We start from the raw sequence: 22,799 nt of genomic DNA, 5'->3' as shown, positions 1-22,799 counted from the left end.
AGGTTGTACCTAGCATAACTGTCAGCGTGGAAAAATGGATTGTTGGAATGACCAAGACAGACAATAGAGGATAAATGCATCTCCTCGAAAGGGGTTTTCTTGAAGATTTCACGGCTCTAAACTTTAAACTAGAAGGGCAGAGTTTCTGTTGGCAATGAAACGACTTCATAACATCGGGGGGGGGGGGGGGGTTGGGATGGGTGGGGGAGGGGTATTGGTTCTTCACGCTTTGGAAATGTCCGAGACCTTATCTTAGGTCGTTTGTGCGGTTTGGACAGAATCTAAAGGCTTAGTACTTTTAATCCTTGACCCCATCTTGAGCAAAGCGAAAAATAAGCTACTTGTTCAAGTTGGGGAGTCAACCTTGGCTTCCTGCTTTTGTTTATTGCGTGTCAGAGCGGGGGACCCATATCTTCTGGCATGATGGGCATTGTATGCTCAGAGTCCTGACTCCCAGGAAGTCTCTCCAAGGAGGAATTCTCAAGGTTCCTGCACTACAAGCTGGGGACGCTTGTCTCTAAGAGACATAAATAATCACAACGGCCAGAAAATAAAGCAGGCAATCTCTCAGAACGCCTGGATACATTAGGATGAAAAACAGCCGAAGGCTCCGAGTCTTCAGACTCCATTGAATACTGTTTGCAGCCATCCGGTAAAATTTTAATTTATTTTATTATTGCATTTTTATGACAAATTATAACATAACTCATTCATTTCCTCCATTAATCTCCTCTCCTTCATAAAAATGGCACACATGATGATGACCTACATTAAAGTAATTGTCACCGTGTGTAGTATTATAGCGATAATCTATAAATAATATAAAAGTTTGTAGAAAATTAAAGTATAAAATATATGATGACGGAAAAAGATAAATCTTTCAACATTAAGGGTTTTTTTCCCTCTTGCTAATATATGGAACTGGTGTATTAGCTATTTGAGCCACCTAGTGGTACTATACATGAAATATGATTTCTCTTGCTGAAAAATAATGAGTCTAACAGTCCCCAATTTAAAGAAAGCATAACTACTATATATGTTCAGTTTATGAATGAATATTTATTTACTAGTATAAAGTTTAGCATTGAAAACCATTACAAAACACAGTTCTTCCTTTAGTTTGTTCCATATAACCAAGAAAATAAAAATGAAAAAATTTACAGTCGAAAGAGACTCTTTCAGTGTGAGCAACGAAGGAATAGCTATAAACTATTTTTCAAGGCACTTTACTTATTTTGTGGGTGGAGGAGTTTGGGGGTGGGTATGACACACTGAGTGTGTAGTGGTCCTATGAGAACTAGTGGGAGTTGATCTCCTGCTTCTTCCAGGGGTCAGACTCAGGTTCTCAGGTTTGATGGTCCACATCTTTACCCATAAACCACCTCTCCAGTTTTAGCTATCCAACTTTTAGTGAACAGAAGTGATTAACACCTATTATAGCATACTTTTGAGTGCAGCCTTTGACAGGTGGTCTTGGATATGCTTGTATTTTCCAAATCTGTCTTATTTAGTCTCATGTCTTATTTAAGAGACAAAAACTAACAACCAATCTGTTCAAGGGTCCACTAGAAATACTCCCTAACTAGATTACACCGTGGCTGATTCTAGATTCTGTTAACAGGAACCTGAGATTAAGTTTCATTTTGGCTCCATTCTGATACAATAACACCTTGCAGGGTCAAATGAGGAAGCACCTCTAACCTCCCGTGTCAGGATGCACACACATCTCTGTCTTGTTAGTTTTTAAAGAGCTCCAAGAATGTCAGGTTCTGTAGTTCCCTGCTTTCTGAAATTACCATATGTCTCTAAATAGGTTTTCTGAAAGTCAGAATTAGCACAAAAACATGATAAATGTGTGTTCTGTGGATCCACCAACCTCTCTTCTTGTAGTCTTGTAAACCAGCAGTGAAAATCCTTGTTCCCTTTGATGCTGCTGCCTGCCTGAACTCTGACTTTTCCCTAGCTCATCTGTGGTTTTTGCTGGGCCAGCAAAAGTCAAGGAGCATTCACAAATGGTCCTGAAGCAGCTGGGTTCTGCAGAATCTACAGGCCGTGTGAGCCCAGCGGACGCAAAACCTTGCAACAACGGCTCGTCAACAAGGCGGGGTGAAAGGGCAATCTAACCTTCGAAATGAAGCCAGCGGTGATCAGTGATTTGGTTGTGCTGGAGCTTCGCCTGAGCAGAATCACAATTCAGGAAGCTCTAAAACGCAGGTTCCCCTCGTATCAAGCCTGCTGACTTGTGGGACCTAACTATCTGACGGGAAATTGCTGTGGACGCATGTCTATTATTTTGTTCTTTGGTGGTGCTGGGTGAGTGTGGGAAGCCATGTTTCTTCCTAGCCTGAACCTGTCTGATAACTTTTTAAGCATTTTGAACTTGGGAGTAAAGAAAGCTGAGATTAAACCTGAGAGATATGAACTGTAGGTAGATGGCGGTTCTGTGTGAATTGTAGACGGGGGTGGTGGGGTGGTGGGTGGTAGTGGGGGGGATAGGAGGTGGGGGTCTGGGGTGGTTCCTGAGTTGCTGAGACAACCACTCCACAGACTGAGAGATGGAAGCCAAGGGCAGAGGAAAGTAGAGTCTGGGACACAGTGAGCCTCTAAGTGAAGGTTCATTCTTACAAATGGTTTGGACTAAACTCAAATTTGAATTGAACTCTATTACTTGCCTCCTAAGGAGTCCTTATTAATATAAGGTAGGTGCCATTTGAGCTTGGCCAAGGGACTTGTTCAGAACGTTCTGGAAAGCTGGGCATCAGAAAGATGATTACTTGGAGAACCAAGACTCCATTTTGGTCAAAGCAAAAAAAGAGATCTTGTAGAAAGTTCCTAAGATCCCGAGAGAAGTGCAACCCATTAATTCAAAAATGCTCATTTTAGTTAGTGCATGTATTTTAAGTGTCCTTCTCATCAGTATTCATGTGAATTCACAGCATTTATGTGAATGTATTGTGATGTCTAAATCCCACCAGTGGGAAGAATCAGGATGCTGGATAATGACTGTGCGGTTGAGTGCTAACCCTATCAGTATCTGGCTTGCTAGCCCGATTGGAGCTCCACTGGAGAAAAACTGGAGGAAAACATTAATCCTATGCAGCCATATTTGATATTAAGGTGACCTGGCCATTTCTATCCTTACCTCACCATATTCATAGCTTATTAGCTCAGCTCAAGATAAAAGCTAGCTGGGCTCTTGTCCCAGCTGGGTTCTATCGCACAGTGTTAGACGGCAGCCAGAGTAGGTTGAATCCTGGTTTTGACTTCCCATCTTCTTTGATTTCTCTTGGGCTCCTTGAGAAAAGCTTGCATATTCCAAGGTTTCAGCTCTTGTGCTCATGGGATCCTAAACTTATACATCTAGTATCTAACTCTCTCTTGAGCTCAAGGCATGTGTGCAATTGTGTATCCTCGGAACATCGTGTGGAAATCCAGAGCCCATTGTTCCTAATGGGTAACCCCTTCCTGAATTCTTCACAGTCCCTGTGTCAGAGTGATTTTACTATGTTTGCTAGGCTTGAAGCCGGTGAATCATGGCTACATTTGATTTCCCATCTTCCTACCTACTCCAATTTGTCTATATCATTTCTATCATTTCTTTTTTTAAAAGCTTATTTAATATTTGAATTCTTATTTTCTATTTCCCCAGGCCCCAGAAAGCAGAAAGTTTTAGATGACCCAATATTTTGTTCCAGAAACATATGGCCTTATCAGGTAATTCACAAAAGAGCTTTTTACAAAGGTGCATCTGGATAATTAGAGCAATAAAAGTCTTTTAGGCATTTCAAAATGTGATTAGTAAAAATACATGATTATTAATAAGGTTGTTTTTTTAAAGATAGTTCCAGATTCCTCTTAAAAGCAATTTCTGTTACAGAGAACATGATTATATAAACAAGGAAAATGTGACATCCTAGAGGGAGGAGGCTCATTAAGAACAACAGTGTGCATGCTATGGTCACCATGCTGTGGTATGTGGTGGCACCCGGAAATGACTGGGAGGGATTGGTTTCTGAGAAGCCCCCTTTTTACCCAAACCCTCAGTACCCATGAGGAAGGCAAACAGACAGGACAAGAGCGCTCCTTTAAATAAAGAACAATTTTACAGATCACACTAAATGAAGGGTGAGATGTCAAAGAAATGAAACCATGATCTACGAAACAGAAAGACCTTCCGGAAGGTCTCGCCAACTTGGTACGTAAGGACCCGTGGTGCCTTCTGGGACATGGAGGGAAGTGAGCCCAGAGTAAGTTCTTGAGGCAGCAGAGAAGCCTGCCTGGGCAGAGTCTCCTCAGGCAGCAGCCGTCGCCAGAGCCGAGGGGCAGGCTGGGAAGGAAGCCACTGCACCCGAGGCAGCACACAGCCACTCAGTACTTCCCCAGCCTGGAGCTAGTCACCTTTCAATAGTGTCTTTCCCCTTTGTGAAGTTAACTTTAATAGATACACACACACACACACACACACACACACACATAATTTAGGGGCCGGAGGAAGGGTGGCTCAGCAGGTTAGGAGTACGTGGTACTCTTTGCAGAGGACTCTAGTTCAGTTCCCAGAACTCTTATGGTGGCTCACAACCAACTGTAACCCCAGTTCCAGGGACTCTGACATCCTCTTCTGGCCTCTGAGTGTGCATGAGGCACACAGGCACGCATGTAAGTAAAATTCTAATATACCCAAATAAAAATAAATGCAACTTTAAAAATTATATTAAAACCTTCTCATGACTTCTCGCTTAGAAAGGACCCGTGAGTTCTTTAGCTACTTGTTTCTTTTTGTCCCTCCCTTGCACTCCCACCAGACCCTTTAGCCATTTTCCTCCTGCCTTTCTGCCCTGTAGACAAGACCGCCATCTTCCACCTTACCTCAGTGGGCAGGTTTCTTCTGTGGACACTGTCATCTCTCAGCTTGGCCCTGCACCTTAACCTAGAAGCTGCTTCTGACCTCTTGCGGAACAGAGGTCCTCACACTAGGTCGCTATTGAGTATCGATTCCATTTTTTCCCCCAGGGCTGTAGACGCCCTTGAAGCTCAAGGCAGGTATCGGGGTAGGCAGTAAACAGTCAAATGCAGCCTTTGACTCAAGTGCTAAGTTTAAGGATGAATAAAGCCACTGTCATTGATCACTCTGCTCGGTGAGAGAAATGAATATGGCACCAGCTCCCATGGGATCGGGTGGTGGGCGGGGGCGGGGGGGGGCGGGGGCGGGGCTGGAGGTGGGAAGCAACCAGTCTGTTCTTACAGCATCAAAACTGGGTGGAGACGTCTCCGAGTTGTTAGCCTTCAAGCAGCTGTGACAAATGTGTCCGAGTGAATACCCTTGGAAGTGATTGGTCAAATGAGCTGGAATCCAACCATGGTCAAAAAAGCAGGGAAAAGCTCTCTCTAGGAGAAAAGGAGAAGCGGGGTGTGGGGTCTGCGAGGACCTGGCAGACAGCGGGTGCTGTCTCCATTCTTACATTTCCACCCGAACCATAGCTGCTCTCAGGTGTTTCCTGAGTTTTGTCTATTTATTCTCTTTATCCTTCAACACACAGCAGTCAGCTAACACTGACTTGACATCCAGCACTTGACGCTTTGGAGGCCAAGTGAATTAGTCTTGAGGACAGCTCTGCTCCTGTCTTCTGGGGTTTCCCACTGACCTAACCGGGGAAACCCTGGGTTTTAACCTCCACTGAGATGGAGCTAAAGGGGCAAACCCCACACCTGTCATCCTGTCCTTAGCAGAAGTTTTAAGCAACACGTATTTGGCACTAAGTCAGGTGTTGCTAAAAACAAATTTCATTAAGAGATGAAAAAGGCACGGGGCTTTATTTGAAAGGGGAGAGGAGGGAGAGCTGGTGGGGATGTGGAGGCCTTGTAGTATATGAAACTAAATCCCTTCTGCTTGAGTCCCCTTCTCATATTGCCTTGGCTTCCGTCGGTCCTCCGTCCCTTCCTCTGACACAGGGTTTTACTGTATAACCCTGACTGCCTGGAACTCACTACGAGGATCAGAGTGGTATCAAACTCACAGAGACCTACCGGCCTTTGCTGGGATTAAGGGCACAGGATCAGGCCCTCCAGGCATTCTATTTCTTACCACCCTGTGTTAGGTATAGCGGAAGATGTTTTTCTTTAGCTGGATAACAATAAGCTCTGCTGTCGTGTAGTTATTTCCTCTAAATTGAAATATTCCTCCCAGAAGGCAAGCTGGAAGGTTCACAAAATTCAGGAAGAAAATCTGATGTGCAAACCTCGGGGGACGCTGAAGCAGTCAAAATTTGCGAGCATGGCTCCCCCACCCCCCCCACACCCCAATTATATCACCAGTAATAATTGCTGGGGAGAGGAGGCTCTGACCAGCTCAGCTGCCTGCACTGGAGGACGCAGTTGCCTTTGAGTCACCCTCTCTCACATAATCACCTCCCCAGAACCTCACCAGTTCACTAAACTAGACTTGGGTGGAGTTATTTGTCTCTTGTTCGTGTCAGTCTTGGGTAAATAGATATTTGTTCATGCCTTTCCAGAAAAAGTCATACCACACCTGCCCTCTGGGAAATTAAAATCCAGCTGGAGGGAGAGTGTGCAGAACCTACAGCAACACAGGTTTAAGAGGTTGCTAATCAACTTAGAACCACTTTCTGAGGACAGTCGAAGTCCAGGAAAGGCCTATTATAACTTGATAAATGAGGGTCTAAAGTTTTTCAATAGTGTGACTGTGGTCAGTATTATTACAGGTTAAATAAAACCACACTGAACTGACTGACCACGTCGTTCGAACCCTTCCTGGTCCCAGGTAGAATTCGGTACCTGCTGTCGTTTGGATTTTGGATGTCTGTCAAAGGCCCATGTGTTGAAGGCTTGCTTTCTAGGTTCATCCTACTGGGAGGCAGTGGGACCTTGAAAGATGGGTTCTGGTTCTGGCAAGTCTCCCAGATACAAGTGTGCCACAGAGGGCACCTTCCCCTTTCTTTTTGCTCCCCAGTCATGAGGTGAATGATTTTGCTCTGGCTCCCATCAAGGTGAATAATGTGCTCTCCTCCCCACAAGCCCAAAGTAGTCAGGCCAACCGATAATAGGTGGAGTCCTTCTGTAAGAGAACAAAATCAATCTTTCCTCTTTGTAGGTTCATTATCTCAGGTATTTTATTATTGCGAGGGAAAGTAGGCTAACACAACATCCCTTCCTGTTTACCGTGTCCTCTGGCTAAATGATCAGTGGGGCTGATCATAGGTCTTTAGCTAGGGCGGACTTCCAAGGCCTGCGCATGCGTACTGAGGTAGGGTGGGGCCATAGGAGGTGTGTGCTTCAGCGATCCTTGGCTTTCCCAGCCAGGCGCCTCTCTCTCTCTGCTTTGCTGCTGCCTTCCTTCCGACAGGATGTTCTTGCTTTCCCTCTTTCCTACTGCAACTCCTCGCCCCACAAATCTCCCCTGTAGTGAATAAAGACATTGCCTGTCCTATTGAAGAAGTACAGTTGTGTGTAGGAGAAGATAAGGGCATTCTTGAAGCTGAACATATTTCATTGCCGGTTGAGATTCTTTGGATTTGACTGTAATTGTAGAGTTCTCCGAGAAGAGAGACTGAAAACTTAACTGTAAATATAGATCTGTGTTCTTTAAGGTTTACGGAATGGAATCTTTTACTGTAGCCACACACTTCCCAAAGCAATTCATGCGTGTGACCACTTTTAATTACCACTGTGGCCCAATGGTCATTTTATTATTCATACCTTCTCTTTAGAGGTGCGGAACTTTAGTTATCTAAAGATAATGAGCCCAAGAGCTGTAGCGGCTGAGCGTTGAGGTTAGAAGCATGAGCTCAGCCAAACCTCTTCTAGAGTCTGACCTTAACCATGTGGTATTTGGAAATAAAGAGCATAGTTACCTATTCTTTATAAAATCTTGTTTATAAATTGGCTCAAATTCACAGCTAGACTATAATAATAAAATCTTAATGACTCACTTAGTTTTATAATAAAAGAATACAATTAGGGGAAGAAAACTTGGCAGACATTAGGAATTTTGATTTGTTACTTACAAGGATTTGAATTTGAATTCTCTCTGTCTTTCTTTTCTGCTTGCCTCTTTTCTTCCCATAGATCCACATTTTGCTGTTCATTTTTGCTTGCTTCTTATTCTCTTTTTTATTTTTATTTTCATTCTATTTTTAATTAGCTTACAGAGTAGCAGGTTTCCTGACTGATTTGTTTTGGCTGACCCCACCCACCCTCTGCCCTCCCATCTCTCTCTGACCCTACTTACCCTCTGCACCCCCATCTCTCTCTTTTTCACTCACCCTCTCCTCCCCCATCTCTCTCTCTTCCCCACCTGTACTTAGAATCCTCTGTCCTCCACTTTAGTTTCTTCCCCTCTTCTATCTCCATTTGGAGAAAGCTACAAAATAAACGAGTCTTGGGGCACACTCGCTCCTTTTATTTAATGTATGTGAATATACTGTCACATACCAGAAGAGGTCATCAGATCCCATTATAGATGGTTGTGAGCCACCATGTGGTTGCTGGGACTTGAACTCAGGACCTCTGGAAGAACAGTCAGTGCTCTTAACCACTGAGCCATCTCTCCAGCCCAATTCCTTCTATGGTTTCTCTTCCCATCTCCATCACTTCTCTACCCTCCTAAAGGCCAGGCTCACATCTCTGTGGAGTTCAAGCTCATTTACATTGTATCACTTAATCCTTCACCCTGAGTTTCATCTCTTTAGACTCATTTGTTTCTCTCCTTTCAAATCTCTCATCTTCCCTCTGGCCACTCACTGTCTTGTCCCAATGCTTATGTCTCAGAGCTTTGATAACCCCATGATACACAATAACCCATTTTCAAAGTTTCCCTCCTCTTTCATCCAGGCTTCTTACATCCCTCTATACCTGAGTACTTCCCTTCTCCCCAGCCAGCATTTATTTTAAAACTGCATGACTTCTTAGGAATTTCCACCTAGGTATTTTTAATGCTACTGTTAGAGTCAAAGTGAGCTAACATTTTTCCCATGAAAGATGTTGATTATGATGATGATAGAGAATGCTTAGGCAGCCTGTGACTGTTCTAAGTAACTTGTGTAGATTAATTTACTTTTCCTTAAAAGATTTGTTTACCTTACTGTGCAATGAACAAATTCCATAATCAGTGGCTCCCTGCAACTGATGCCCCACAGCTACACTGTGGAGGAGCCAGTAGTCTGTGTGGCCAGGAGTCTTGCAACTGGTCCATACTCTGTATTTCTACATGTTGTTTTCTGACTTCCTCATGCTAAAAAAAAAAAAAAAATCAACTTTGTTGCTTCCTTTGCTTCAATTCATTACTTCTTTTCTTTAACAATGTTTCTGACACCTGTGGCAGCCATACCCACACAGACACAGGTGGCACATTCAGGAAGGATTCAAAGGCAAGGACAAGCAAGCAGGAGAAGGCCATTCAATTGCCTACAGCATTGGGGTGTGGACACCAACCACTATCCCATTGGTCACTTGGATGATTTCTCTGCCCTTGGGTCTTTCTCATTTTCATGTACTTTGTAGCCTGCCTTAAAAAAATCCATTTCAAAATGACAAATTGTCTAATAGTTTAGTTGGAACTAGAGGAAATAGAAAACTGTACTAAGAAAAGCCAAAGGGTTACAGAGAGAGGAAGATTTTGCAAGTTAACTACATTAAAAATGGATGCCATGAAAGCTTTCAAATTATCAGGTGGAAAATAATCCTTGGTGCTTATGAACTTTGGAGAAAGAGGTACCATTTCACTTTTATTTCTTATCTTAAAAATTATGTGTATGTGTATATGCATGTATGTGCATGTGAGTGCAGTTGCACATGGGGGCCAGGAGAGGGCAGCATAGATCCCCAAACTGAAATGGGTGCTGAGAACTGAACTTAAGTCATCTGGAAGAGCAGTGTACACTCTTTATGAAGTCATCACTCCAGTCCCAATTTTCACTTTAAAAACTTAATATCATTTGTGATTAGTGATAAGTTATACTCAACTAAACTTGGGGGGGGGAAGGAGGGACAAAGAACTACCAGGAAAAGTCCTTGAGTCTCTGTGAGAACCTTCTCTGAGGATGTTGATATCATAGAGGGACTTATTTATCTACTGCTTCAACTGCTGGAAAAAATTCAGGTGATATAAACAAGAAAGCCAGGGGACTGGTAACTTTCTTTTGAACCCCACACTTTTCCTTCCTTGATGCAGCAAAGGGGAAAAAGAAAGCCAGAAGTTAAACTTGGTGGGTTGAAGGACCTGCAAGCACAAACCAGCTGAAACTTTGTAAACATTTAGCATAAAACTCATTTTTAATCTCATAAACTTAATTTTCCCCTCTAGCATATGGGATGCATAAAAAGGAAATAAAACTTTAGTAAATTGAGCCTTACTTGTGCTTTATAAAAAAGAAATTGAATTGCTTTAATGGCAGCTGCAGCTGGCTTTCAGCTTCAAACGACCAGTGTAAATCTCGTTTTTAGTGCTTGATTTAGCAAACACTCAGCTGCAAACAGGCTTCGGAAACAGCCCTGAATGCAGGGTTTTCCATGAAGGCAGTTATGTAACCTTTGTGTGGTGTGCCTTTAAAATATGTGGAGAATAGCAGAAAGCCTGATTGGGGTATCTTACAATTATCCTTTATTCTATATTTAAATCTGCAGAGAGTTCAATATTCATTATACATAGAGCTAGCACGAGCGGCTTTGAACAGGCCATGAATATAAATGTATGTGTAATATCCATTAAAAGTGGAAAAGGAGAATACTAATAACAAGGCAGGAAACCACGGTGGCGATGGGACGCTGTTGCTTACCTCGAAGGGATCATCACAGCTCGCTCTTGAACTTGCACTTCTCCGAGCCTTATGCCACACTCCCACACACCGAGGAGACCCAAGAAAGCTCCTTCACATTCTGTTTGGTAAAGGTTGAACCTTGATTGAAAATAGGGAGAAAATTCCAGAGAGCATGCTGGAATGCCCTGCTGCTCCTAAAGGAGCATGGATGTGATGACATGGTAGCGGGGTGTGCGGCGTGGGTGTGGGGTGTGGGGTGTGGGGTAGGGAAGTGGGAGGGGGAGGGGCTTGTCTGACGCTGTTCTCATCGACCTGGGCTTGATAGGAATTTTATGTTTCAGTGGAAGCCATTTTTCCAGTTATTATATATCCACCAGTAGACAAAAAACAAGAGCTGAAAAACTCTCAGGATTTTCTTGCAAAAGAGATCTCTCAAAAAAAAATTCTAGCCAAGGTGGAGAGATGGCTCAGGGGCTAAGAGAGAACCTGCGATGGATTTCTGCCACATGGCCACCGCAGCAGTCTGCAATTTCAATCCCAGGGTATCTGGTACCCTCTTCTGGTGTCTGTGGGCACTGCATGCACATGGTTTTCTTACATACCATGCAGGAACATGTATGTAACATCAAGAAAATAAAAATAAAAATAAAAATCCTGAACAGGATTTCCAAGGCAATTTGGGGAGAAAATTCAAATCAGGATAAATCATAGCCATTTTCCTCATTCCTTAAACATCTTCCAGTAGTTTGGGCATATTTTTTATCTGGCAATCAACTCCACTCCCTTCTGACAGTTATTGATAAGTTAATATGCTGGGCTTCCCATAGGTATTTCCTGTTGTGAAAGAGACCTTTGAAAGTGGAAATGTCCCAGGCCTCCTCATTTGGACTGTTTGCATGGCCACTTCTGGGGCTGATCTGGGCAGAGGGCATCTCACTCCCAGGCTCTCTCTGTGGCTGGAATTTACAGACGCTCATTCCCACACACCCTCTTCCTTTCTCCGCCATCTGTTTGTTCGGCTGCCAACAATCGGAGCTATTAAGCAAATGGAGATGACATGAAATTTGAAAACAAGCCTGCTGCTCAGCGTGACGGGAGAGTCACAGTGGCTCTTTCTCCTCCTGGCTCTGCTCTTCTGGCTGATGGCTTGAGGGAAGTCACTTAAGCTCTCTGGGCTTCTGCTGGGCCTTACGTTTCTTGCTGTCAAGAACCAAGTAAAATCTTGAAAATGGTGATGTATGATGCTCTTGCAGTTCTCTTAAATTATTCATAACAGTAATGGTTTTATATGTATATATAATATACATATTATATGTGTGGGTTGTGTAGTTGTGGATGACAAAGGAAGAACAATTGTATCTTAATCTATTTCACTCTGCCCTCTTCCTTTGAATCAGGATATCTCACTAAATCCAGAGCAGTGGTTCTCAACCTTCCTAATGCTGTGACCCTTTAATACAGCTCCTCATGTTGTGGTGACTCTGCCATAAAATTATTTTGTTGCTGCTTCATAATTTCAAGTTTGCTACTCTCATGAGTTGTAATGCAAATATCTGATGTGCAGCATACCTGGAATGTGACCCCCAAAGGGGTCACGGTTCACAGAGTAAGAACTGCTGACCTGGAGCCAAGTTGACAGTGATCGTCCTGTCTCTGTCAGGCTCCCCCAGCTCCAGCACAGGGATTATAGAAATGGATGTTGGAGGCTCTTAACTAAGGTCTTTATGATTGCACAGCAAGAGCGTTGCTTACCCACTGATCCATCTCCCAGCCACTGTAATTCCTCCTTATTCCTTGGGAGAGGGGAGTTGCTGGCTGTACCACTATATGATTCAGAGAAATAATAGGCATGAGTTACAGTCTGGCTACATGAAATTCTGAAGCTTAGACATCAGGACACCAACTAGTAAGACAATTGATTATAGAAGTTAAACTTAAAATGTTTAAGGGGAAAAGTCCATATCGTACCACTTCCCAGCCAGCAATTCAAATATCAGGTCTTCTAAAAAATGCTGAGACCAATCATCCAAGGCCTTATCTGTTTGTACTTGAAAGTCCAACATCATTTGCTTTTATATTTTGTGTCCGTTTATATGTGTGTGTTTGAAAAGCTGTAGAGGTAATCCAGAGCTGTGTACATGTGGGCACACGCTCCCAGATGGAGCCACATCCCAAGCTCCTAAAGTACATTTAAAATTTAAAGATTATCATGTATGTAGTGTACAAAGTGAAGATATTAATAAAAAAAATAATACAAAATTTAACAGTCTCCTGATGTGTCTTTTCACATCTCTTCTTCTAACCCCCCAAGGCAACCACTTTTTGTTTTTAGAGGTCTTCTTATTTTTTCTTCTTTTTTTTCTTCAATATATTCTTTATTTACATTTCAAATGATTTCCCCTTTCCTAGATCCCCCTCCCTGAAAGTCCCATAAGCCCTCTTCCCCGCCCCCTGTCCCCCAATCCACCCCTTCTCGCTTCCCTGTCCTGGTATTCCCATATACTCTGCACTGAGCTTTTCCAGGACCAGGGGCCACTCATTCCTTCTTCTTGGGTATCATTTGATATGTGAATTGTGTCTTGGATATTAGCTTCTAGGCTAATATGCACTTATCAGTGAATGCATACCATGAGTGTTCTTTTGTGAGTGGGTTACCTCACTTAGGATGATATTTTCCAGTTCTATCCATTTGTCTAAGAATTTCATGAATTCATTGTTTTGAATGGCTGAGTAGTATTCCATTGTATAAATATACCACATTTTTTGGTATCCATTCCTCCGTTGATGGACATCTGGGTTCTTTCCAGCTTCTGGCTATTATAAATAGGGCTGCGATGAACATAGTGGAGCATGTATCCTTATTACATGCTAGAGAATCCTCTGGGTATATGCCCAGGAGTGGTATAGCAGGGTTCTCCAGTAGTATCATGCCCAGTTTTCTGAGAAACAGCTAGACTAATTTCCAGAGTGGTTGTACCAGCTTGCAACGCCCCCAGCAGTGGAGGAGTGTTTCTCTTTCTCCACTTCCTCTCCAGCACCTGTTTTCTCCTGAGTTTTTGATCTTAGCCATTCTGACTGGTGTGAGGTGAAATCTCAGGGTTGTTTTGATTTGCATTTCCCTAATGACTAAGGACATTTCTTGAACATTTCTTTAGGTGCGTCTCCACCATTTGATATTCATCAGGTGAAAATTCTTTGTTTAGCTCTGTATCCCATTTTTAATGGGGTTATTTGGCTTTCTGGAGTCTGCCTTCTTGAGTTCTTTGTATATCTTGGATATAAGCCCTCTGTCGGATGTAGGGTTGGTAAAGACCTTTTCCCAATTTATTGGTTGCCATTTTGTTCTTTTGACAATGTCCTTTGCCTTGCAGAAACTCATTAATTTTATGAGGTCCCATTTGTCAGTTCTTGATCTTAGAGCATAAGCTATTTGTGTTATGTTCAGGAAATTTTCCTCTGTGCCCATGTCATCAAGGGTCTTTCCCAGTTTCTTTTCTATTAGGTTCAGTGTGTCTGGTTTTATGTGGAGGTCCTTGATCCACTTGGAGTTGAGCTTAGTACAAGGAGATAAGAATGGATCAATTCGCATTCTTCTGCATGCTGACCTCCAGTTGAACCAGCACCATTTGTTGAAAAGTCTATCTTTTTTCTACTGGATGATTGTAGCTCCTTTGTCAAAGATCAAGTGATCATAGGTGTGTGGGTTCATTTCTGGGCCTTCAATTCTATTTCATTGATCTACTTGCCTGTCACTGTACCAAAACCATGCAGTTTTTAACACAATTGCCCTGTAGTATTTCTTGAAGCCAGGGATACTGATTCCCCCAGAATTTCTTTTACTCTTGAGGATAGTTTTAGCTATCCTGGGTTTTTTGTTATTCCAGGTGAATTTGAGAATTGCTCTTTCTAATTCTATGAAGAATTGAGTTGGGATTTTGATGGGGATTGCACTGAATATGTAGATTGCTTTTGGCAAGATGGCCATTTTTACTATATTAATCCTGCCAATCCAAGAGCATGGAAGATTTTTCCATTTTCTGAGGTCTTCTTCGATTTCTTTCTTCAAAGACTTGAAGTTCCTGTCATACAGATCTTTTGTATGTGTGTGTTTGTTTGGTTAGAGTCACACCAAGATACTTTATATTGTTTATGGCTATTGTGAAGGCTGTCATTTCCCTAATTTCTTTCTCAGCCTGTTTATCCTTTGAGTATAGGAAAGCTACTGATTTTCTTCAGTTAATTTTATATCCAGCCACTTTGCTGAAGTTATTTATTAGCTGTTGGAGTTCTCTGGTGGAGTTTTTTGGGTCACTTAAGTATACTATCATGTCATCTGCAAATAGTGATAATTTTACTTCTTCCTTTCCAATTTGTATCCCTTTGACCTCCTTATGTTGTCTATTGCTCTAGCTAGAACTTCAAGTATTATATTGAAAAGATATGGAGTGAGAGGGCAGCCTTGTCTAGTCCCTAATTTTAGTGGGATTCAAGTTTCTCTCCATTTAGTTTGATGTTGGCTACTGGTTTGCTGTATATTGTTTTTATTATGTTTAGGTATGGGCCTTGAATTCCTGTTCTTTCCAAGACCTTTAACATGAAAGGATGCTGAATTTTGTCAAATGCTTTTTCAGCATCTAATGAAATGACCATGTGGTTTTTTCTTTGAGTTTGTTTATGTAGTGGATTACATTGACATATTTCCCTATATTGAACCATCCCTGCATGCCTGGGATGAAGCCTACTTGATCATGGTGAATGATCATTTTGATGTGTTCTTGGATTTGGTTGGCAAGGGCAACTGCTTTCAACACTCAGATTCCTTTTGGCATTTACCGATCTCCAATGTTCTAGAGCTCTGCAGCTGCTCTCTTGGTCTTCTCATGCTAGACAGTAAGTGTTGGACTCTTACCAGGGAAGATTCCAATTAGCTTTCTATGCTGCTTCCACTGTATCTCCTTTCTTATTTTTCCAATGTAGTTCTATTACAATTGTATTTAGTGATCTAATTTTTTGTATATGTGGTGTGTGTGTGTGTGTGTGTGTATGTGTGTGTATGTGTGTGTGTGTGTTTGTCTTGGGGGGGCACTTACCAGTGACTGGACATGTAGACACTAGAGGTCAACTTTGAGTGTTTTCCTCTATTGTTGTCCATACCACCTTTTGAGACAGGGTTTCCCACCAACCCCCAGGCTTACTATATTGCCTACATTGGCTGGTTAACAAGCCCTCAGGTCTGCCTGGCTCATCCCCCACTCTCATGCTGTAGCACTGAGGTTATTGGCACAAGCCAATGAGCCTGCTTTTACATGATTGCTGGGGATCTACTGTCATCCCTCACGGTTGTGCAGCAAGCTATTTCGAAAGTCTCATGACGGTTGTAGTTAGATGGATATGTTAGTTCAAAAATGTCCTTGAGGCATGATGTGCATGGCTGTCGCAATCTTGGTTTGAAAGGAACTGTGACTACTGGTGTGGGACTGTCCTAAGGCTGGGTTTCCTAGGGACGCTCTTGAGGTCCATGAGGTCCCCTTCTTCCATAAGGTTACCTAAGCTGTTGAAAATTGCTACAGCAACTGTCCCTTGGTGTGGCTGCCCATAAGTTGTTCACCCTCTTGTAACCAGTCTTTTACTCCAATTCCTGTGACAACCAGTATTGAACTAACTGCTTCATGGAGCTAAACTTGGGTGGGGACATTTTGGTTTTGGCTTGCCATTTATTTATGTTGAATAGAAACATTTTCTTGGGGAAAATCATGCAGCAGGTGGTCACTCGGATGCTCCGTATAACTATGATGTTGAATGTCCTGGATTTATGCTCTACTTCCCATATTGTTTCAGTTTGTCTTGTTAGGTTTGCTCTAGATCGTGGGAATTTTGAACAGTTATATTGTTTTTCAATCCAGTCATCATGTCTTTTAATGTTTAAGGAGGTTTTGCTCTCTATCTGTACCTTTTGAGGAGGATTCTGTTTTTTTTTTAAATATTTATTTATTATATATAAGTACACTGTGACTGTCTTAGACACCCCAGAAGAGTGCATTGGACCCCATTATAGAACAGTTATGAGACACCACGTGGTTGCTGAGATTTGAACCCAGGACCTCTGAAAGAGCAATCAGAGAGATCTCTCCAGCCCCGAGGATTCCATTCTTATTTTATGAACACATTATCTTGTCTTCTGCCTCAGACAATACAATACTGGTTGTGTTGTTGGCTTTTAAAGTATTCTTGCATTATTCCTCCATGTTTCCCCCATTTGTTCAGATTTTTAGCTCTTAGGCAGCAGGGATTATCATTCTTTCAGAAGCTCTAGCTTCATGCTCATGACTAAGATGAGAGAGAAAATACTGTGGGCTCTATGAATATATTTTTTGTATGGCTTTTAACTTTATTGTCGAATTAACTCCCTTTTGTGGTGTTTGGGGTGCTCAGTGTTAGGATCTTAAGTTTTTTCTTTTCCCTCTTAATACCATTCTTCTTCTTCTTCTTCTTCTTCTTCTTCTTCTTCTTCTTCTTCTTCTTCTTCTTCTTCTTCTTCTTCTTCTTCTTCTTCTTCTTCCTCCTCCTCTTCCTCTTCCTCTTCCTCTTCCTCTTCTTCTTCTTCTTCTTCCTCCTCTTCCTCTTCTTCCTCTTTCTTTTCCTCCTCCTTCTCCTTCTCCTTCTTCCCCTTCCTTCTCTTCCTCTTCCTCTTTTTCCTCTTCCTCCACCTCCTCTTTCTTCTTCTTACAGGGTTTCTCTATATAGCCCTGTCTGTCATAGAACTCACTCTGTAGACAAGGCTGGCCTTGAACTCAGAAATCTGCCTGCCTCTGCTTCACAGGTGCCAGTATTAAAGGCATGCACCACCACTGCCTGCATACCATTTTGCAAGACTTAAGGAGTTTTAATTATTTTTTTTAGAATTTTGCTGAATTTTCACAGGTGCCAGTATTAAAGGCATGCACCACCACTGCCTGCATACCATTTTGCAAGACTTAATGAGTTTTAATTTTTTTTTTTAGAATTTTGCTGAATTTTAAGCATCTACATAGTGACGCACAGTGCAGTGTCATCATGATGTGAGACCATCGAGTGACGTTGTTGTTGAGTCAGACATTAGTGAATCTTGGTTCATTTGTCTTTCTCTGATCTTAGAAGCATAGTGGCCACTGGTATCATGATTTCTGAAAGAGACTTCTCTGTTGTAGATAAGACAAATGATCCTGTCTTTAAAACAAAAGATCTTTTCCCAGTCTCCTGGCTTGGAAACACTCAATTGCCATCAGCTGTTCCCCTTCCCTTGGCAGTGGCCTTTGGAAAGCATGGACCTCACTCATTCCATCACTCCCTGCCATATTTACCTTCCATCCCAACTAACAGCAGCAATGAAGTGACTGTGTGTTTGCTGCCAGGCCCTGTTATTGACACATGCATAGCACACATACCACTGTCATGGGGTGTGACAGAGCAGAGGGATTCACATCTGTGAATCAGAGACACTCTCATGTTAAGCCTTGGATTTTCTTGCTTTCTGGTACTCCTTTATCCTTATGAGGGCAATATTGACGCTGATTTTTGAAGAGATTTTGCTACCCAGTTTTATGTTAACTCGACACCAGCTAGACTCATTTTGGAAGAGGGAACCTCAATTGGGAAAATGTTTCCACCGGATTGGCCTATTTTCAAGCCTGTAGAGGCATTTTCTCTATTGATTGCTTGATTTTGTGGGGTTTTCTTCATTATGTGGGAGAGGATAGCTCACTTTGGGCAATGCTATACCTCTAGGCTTCTGTCCCTAGTGCTATAAGAAAGAAAGCTGAAAAAGTCAGCAGGAACAGCCTGTAAGCAGCAGGCAGATTTCTGAGTTCAAGGCCAGCCTGGTCTACAGAGTGAGTTCTAGGACAGATGGGGCTGCACAGAGAAAACCTGTCAGAAGAAGAAGGAGGAGGAGGAAGAAGAGGAAGAGGAAAGTTCTAAGTCATGGAGAAGTGGTACAGGAAATAAGAAGAAAAGACTCCAAGCTTGTCTCTCTCCACAGGGTTAATCAAATTACCCATGAGCAACTATGTGAAGCACAGATGGAGTTACATTGTAGAACCATGTGCTCTGTACCACTCATGAAAGGTTAATTCAGACCAATACATAGAAAACTCACAATATAGGAATATTATAAAGAATATCTGTCTGCTATTATCTCCAGATATGTCTATCCAGAACTCCATCAGATAGGATGGTGCTATTCACATTCTAGGTTGTTTTTTTCATTTATCAATTAATCCTCTCTGGAAATGCTCTCACAGATAAACCTGAAGGTATTCATCATTACCCTGAGTATTTATTAATCCAATGACATTGACAATTAAATTATCATTATTGCCCTTGGTTGCCTCCAAGAGGTAGAAGATGAGTCTGTATTCCTGAAGACACTATGAACTTCATACACAGGACCCAGAGGCCCCTGAGCTTCAACTTACCTGAGTGCCTTCTCTCTGGAGATTAGTATTCAGGGTACTAGAAAGCACTATGCAAGCTTCTAAAAGAGACAGGCTAGCAGCCATCTCACTCAGCTCTGGTGCCTGTAAACCACATCAACTATCAAAAGAGCACAATAACCCTAAGGGTGTAGTAGTGGCATATACACCTTGTTGGCAACCAACAGCTCACTCATTAGTTCAAGTGTGAACCATGCCTGGTGGCAAACTTGGATAACTACTCAGTGCCAGTGAAATCATGGTTATTGGAGGATAACCTATAAACACTATCTTATTAGCCCCTAGCAACAATCTATAAATATTTTAAAAGTATAGTCTTTATCCTTCATCTGGGAGAATTCTCTTTGCAACAGAGACTGCATATTAACCACAACCAGTTCCAGTAGATACATCTACAGAACACTCCCACACCTAAGGCTAAGAGAACATTGCGGAAAAGGGGGCAGAAAGTGTCTCCTAGTAATATCAGAAGCTCTACCCATAAAGTCTTCCCCAAAGGTGAGTTGAACAAGGACAACACCAGTGGGCATGCTAAGGCGAATGGGGAAAGCCAACAAATCCTCAATCTTACACAAAGAACTGGAAACAGCTGAGGAAAGCAGGGAGTGAGAGAAGTGGTCATCCCCAGGGAGGAGCAGAAAAGTGGTCATCCCCAGGGAGGAGCACAACAATTAGTTGCTCAGTGCCAAGTAGTCAGCCCTGAAAACATGCATAAAAGTAATATTATATGGACTGGACACACACACACACACACACACACACAGAGTAACAATTAGTGAAAAAAGAGGCCATGAATTTGGAGGAGAGTAGGGAAGGGTATATGAGAGGGTTTGGAGGGAGGAAACAGAAGGGGAGAATATAGCTATATGATAATCTCAGAAATAAAACAAAAATTATGTTTATTTTATTAATCTATTAATAAATTTATAATTTATTAAAAATAAAATTTATTTAAAAATAAAATTAATTTATTAAAAAACAAAACAGAATTATGTTTAATAACAATTTAGATATTAGGTAGAATCCTATCTCCTCCAAAATAGTCTTCTTGTTATCTATTGAAGGTCTCTACCGTAAACCTTTTTGTTTTAAATAGTCACAGGGCACTCATGAGATGGGCTGTCTTTCATCTTACCTCTTAAATAAGTGAATGGTTCAGTGCTTGTGTATGTGGTTCATAGTTGAGAATACCTTGAAATTTACTTGAAAATATATTTGTGCAGAGGATAGGTTATGTTCTTAATATACAAGTGACTATGCATAAAGGGGCAGAAAATGGTAAATATTTCAAGTTTACAGACTGGAATCTATGGGCTGGAGGCTAAGACAAAATCAAAAGAAGAAAATGAACCAAATACCAGCATTCAGCACTCCCTGCTTTCTGACAGAGGATGCAATGTAACAAGCCACCTTGCACCCCTTCTGCCAGGCCCTTCCCGCTGTGAACACTTGAACAGAGTTGAAATGCACTCTTCCTCTCCTAAATTGCTTTTGTCAATTTTTTTTCTTTTTGCCGTTGTTGTTTGTGGCAGCTAGAAAATACCCAAAACACATATTTACAGGGTCTATCTTCACTGACTATTTTTGCTATCTAAGAAGGTTTAAGTCTTTTTTTGACCATCTGTTCTAGAGACTGAACTCAGTTTTTATAGATGACTGAGCTGTGATCTGTCCCCTCTCTAGTTTCTTTTGCCTGAAGCTTTTTTTGGTTCCGCTCTTATATTTTCCAGTTTAGTTTGAAAATTGGCTATTCTTGTTTCATTACAATATTCTGGTTTTGTTGGTGCTTCACTGGAGTTAGCGACGCATCTTTTAAGTACTGCTCTTTGTATATCATTGAATTTTCCTGTGGTCTTATTGATCCTATATCTATAGATTTTATTTATTAGAAGAAGGGGAGTATTCCATTGAAAACTGTATTAGTCAGGGTTCTCTAGATTGAAAAAGATATCTATCTATCTATCTATCTATCTATCTATCTATCTATCTATCTATCTATTATTAGAGTACTTTATAGGCTATATCCAAGTAGCTTAGCAATGGTTGTCTCCATACAGAAAGGCCAAGGACTTTTTAGGCCACAAGACTGTATATCTTAGCACTCCAATCTGGTGCTGGAGTACCAGAAGATTCCTAGAGAGCATCTCATCTTCCGTCTATGTTGGAATCCCAATGAAGTGGTTCTAATGCCAGTGGAGAAAAGTCTCAGCAACAGAATAGATGAACTTGCCCACAAGAATGAGGACAGATAGGCAAGAAGCCAAAGTTCTTTCTTTCATGTCCTTTTATGTGGGCTGTCACCAGAGGGTGTGGTCCAGATTTAAGGTGGGTCACCTCACCTTAAATGATACCATCAAATCCTTCACAGGCATGCACAGCTACTAGGGTCTTAGGGGATGCCAGATATTGCCAAGCTGACAACCAAGGCCACCAGTTACAGGAACTAACTTATTATTGTTGACCTGTAGAATGGTTGTTCACTGAAAACTGCAGAGGGTGGAGGAGAGTGTCATAAAAGAAGGTGTAATTCAGCTCATGTGCAGGACTCTGGCCTCTGATCCTAGTACTGAAAAAGGAAGAGCGAGTGAGGACAGAGAGATCGAGAGTCTGGGATGGAGAGGGGAAGAGAAGCGAAAGAACCGAGATCCGTGTAGTTAGACACATGGTAGTGGTGCCAGAGGTGTCAGTGAGGACGGTGGAAGTGTGCACACCTAAGGTTGTATATTAATTTTGTTGACCTTTTGAGTGTCAGTCAGAAAGTCGAAGACCCATAGTGTCTTTTAAAGAAGAAAGTATGTAACATTTTTAGATTTGAAGTCAGCAGAGCCTCTAAGGGGGGGATACATTTCTTTTTACTTGAGGAGAGAAAACCACAAAGAACTGTTTAATTTTATCGCTTCTTTTAATTGTATGCTTCACGTTGAAAGGGTACTGGGGTAAATAACATTGGACTTCATCACCTCTGTGCTGTCTACACTCTGCCCCTTTCTTCGAGGTCTGCTTGGAACCGAATCTTCCCATTATCTCAGGCTTCAGCGCAGCAGGCTGTAATCTAGGTTTCCTAGGCAACCCAGTGGTTACGATCAAAGCGATGACAGCAGTGTCCAGTGATATTTCTCTCCTCTGCTCAGACAAACTCTTGTAGGATCCCTAATTTCTCTGTTTGACGCGCTCCTTAAATACCTCAGAAGCCCTCAGTGGAAGCACTGTGGGTTTCTATTTTCACACACACACACCTCCCAGGTTCCACACAGAGACCTCAACTTGTCTGCTGAGATTCCCACTTGGTGGTATTATCCCCTGATGCCCAAAAGGCATCATGCAGGTGACCTGTGGCCATGTCCTACTTTATTTCAGTGCAGAGGCATGCCACTTAACAGTCAAGCCACCTGGATACTTAACTAGAGTTCTCACATGTCAAAGGTGCTAGAGCAGATATGTAGAAGAAACCCTGCTGTGTTCTCTGCTAAGGTGAAGACCATATTTCCCCTGCATTTCCGCATCCTGCGTCACTCTCACCTAGGCAGAGCATGGATGCCTTGGGTTTTCAACAAAC

General features: G+C 42.1%; 1 long non-coding RNA gene across 1 annotated transcript in view; it reads left to right on the top strand.

The window, feature by feature from the left end:
* The first annotated feature begins 416 nt into the window (after window positions 1–416).
* The window catches only part of LOC127665037 (uncharacterized), a 152,501-nt gene continuing 130,118 nt past the window's right edge, over window positions 417–22,799 (top strand). Inside the window, exon 1 of the long non-coding RNA XR_007973303.1 lies at window positions 417–652. This is a non-coding gene — a long non-coding RNA (uncharacterized LOC127665037). The remainder of the gene's footprint in view (window positions 653–22,799) is intronic.

The sequence above is a fragment of the Apodemus sylvaticus genome, chromosome 14, assembly GCF_947179515.1.
Source record: "Apodemus sylvaticus chromosome 14, mApoSyl1.1, whole genome shotgun sequence".
In the NCBI taxonomy this organism is placed as follows: domain Eukaryota; kingdom Metazoa; phylum Chordata; class Mammalia; order Rodentia; family Muridae; genus Apodemus; species Apodemus sylvaticus.
The sequence above is the reverse complement of the archived record's forward strand: the minus strand, read 5'-3'. Positions and strand labels throughout refer to the sequence as shown.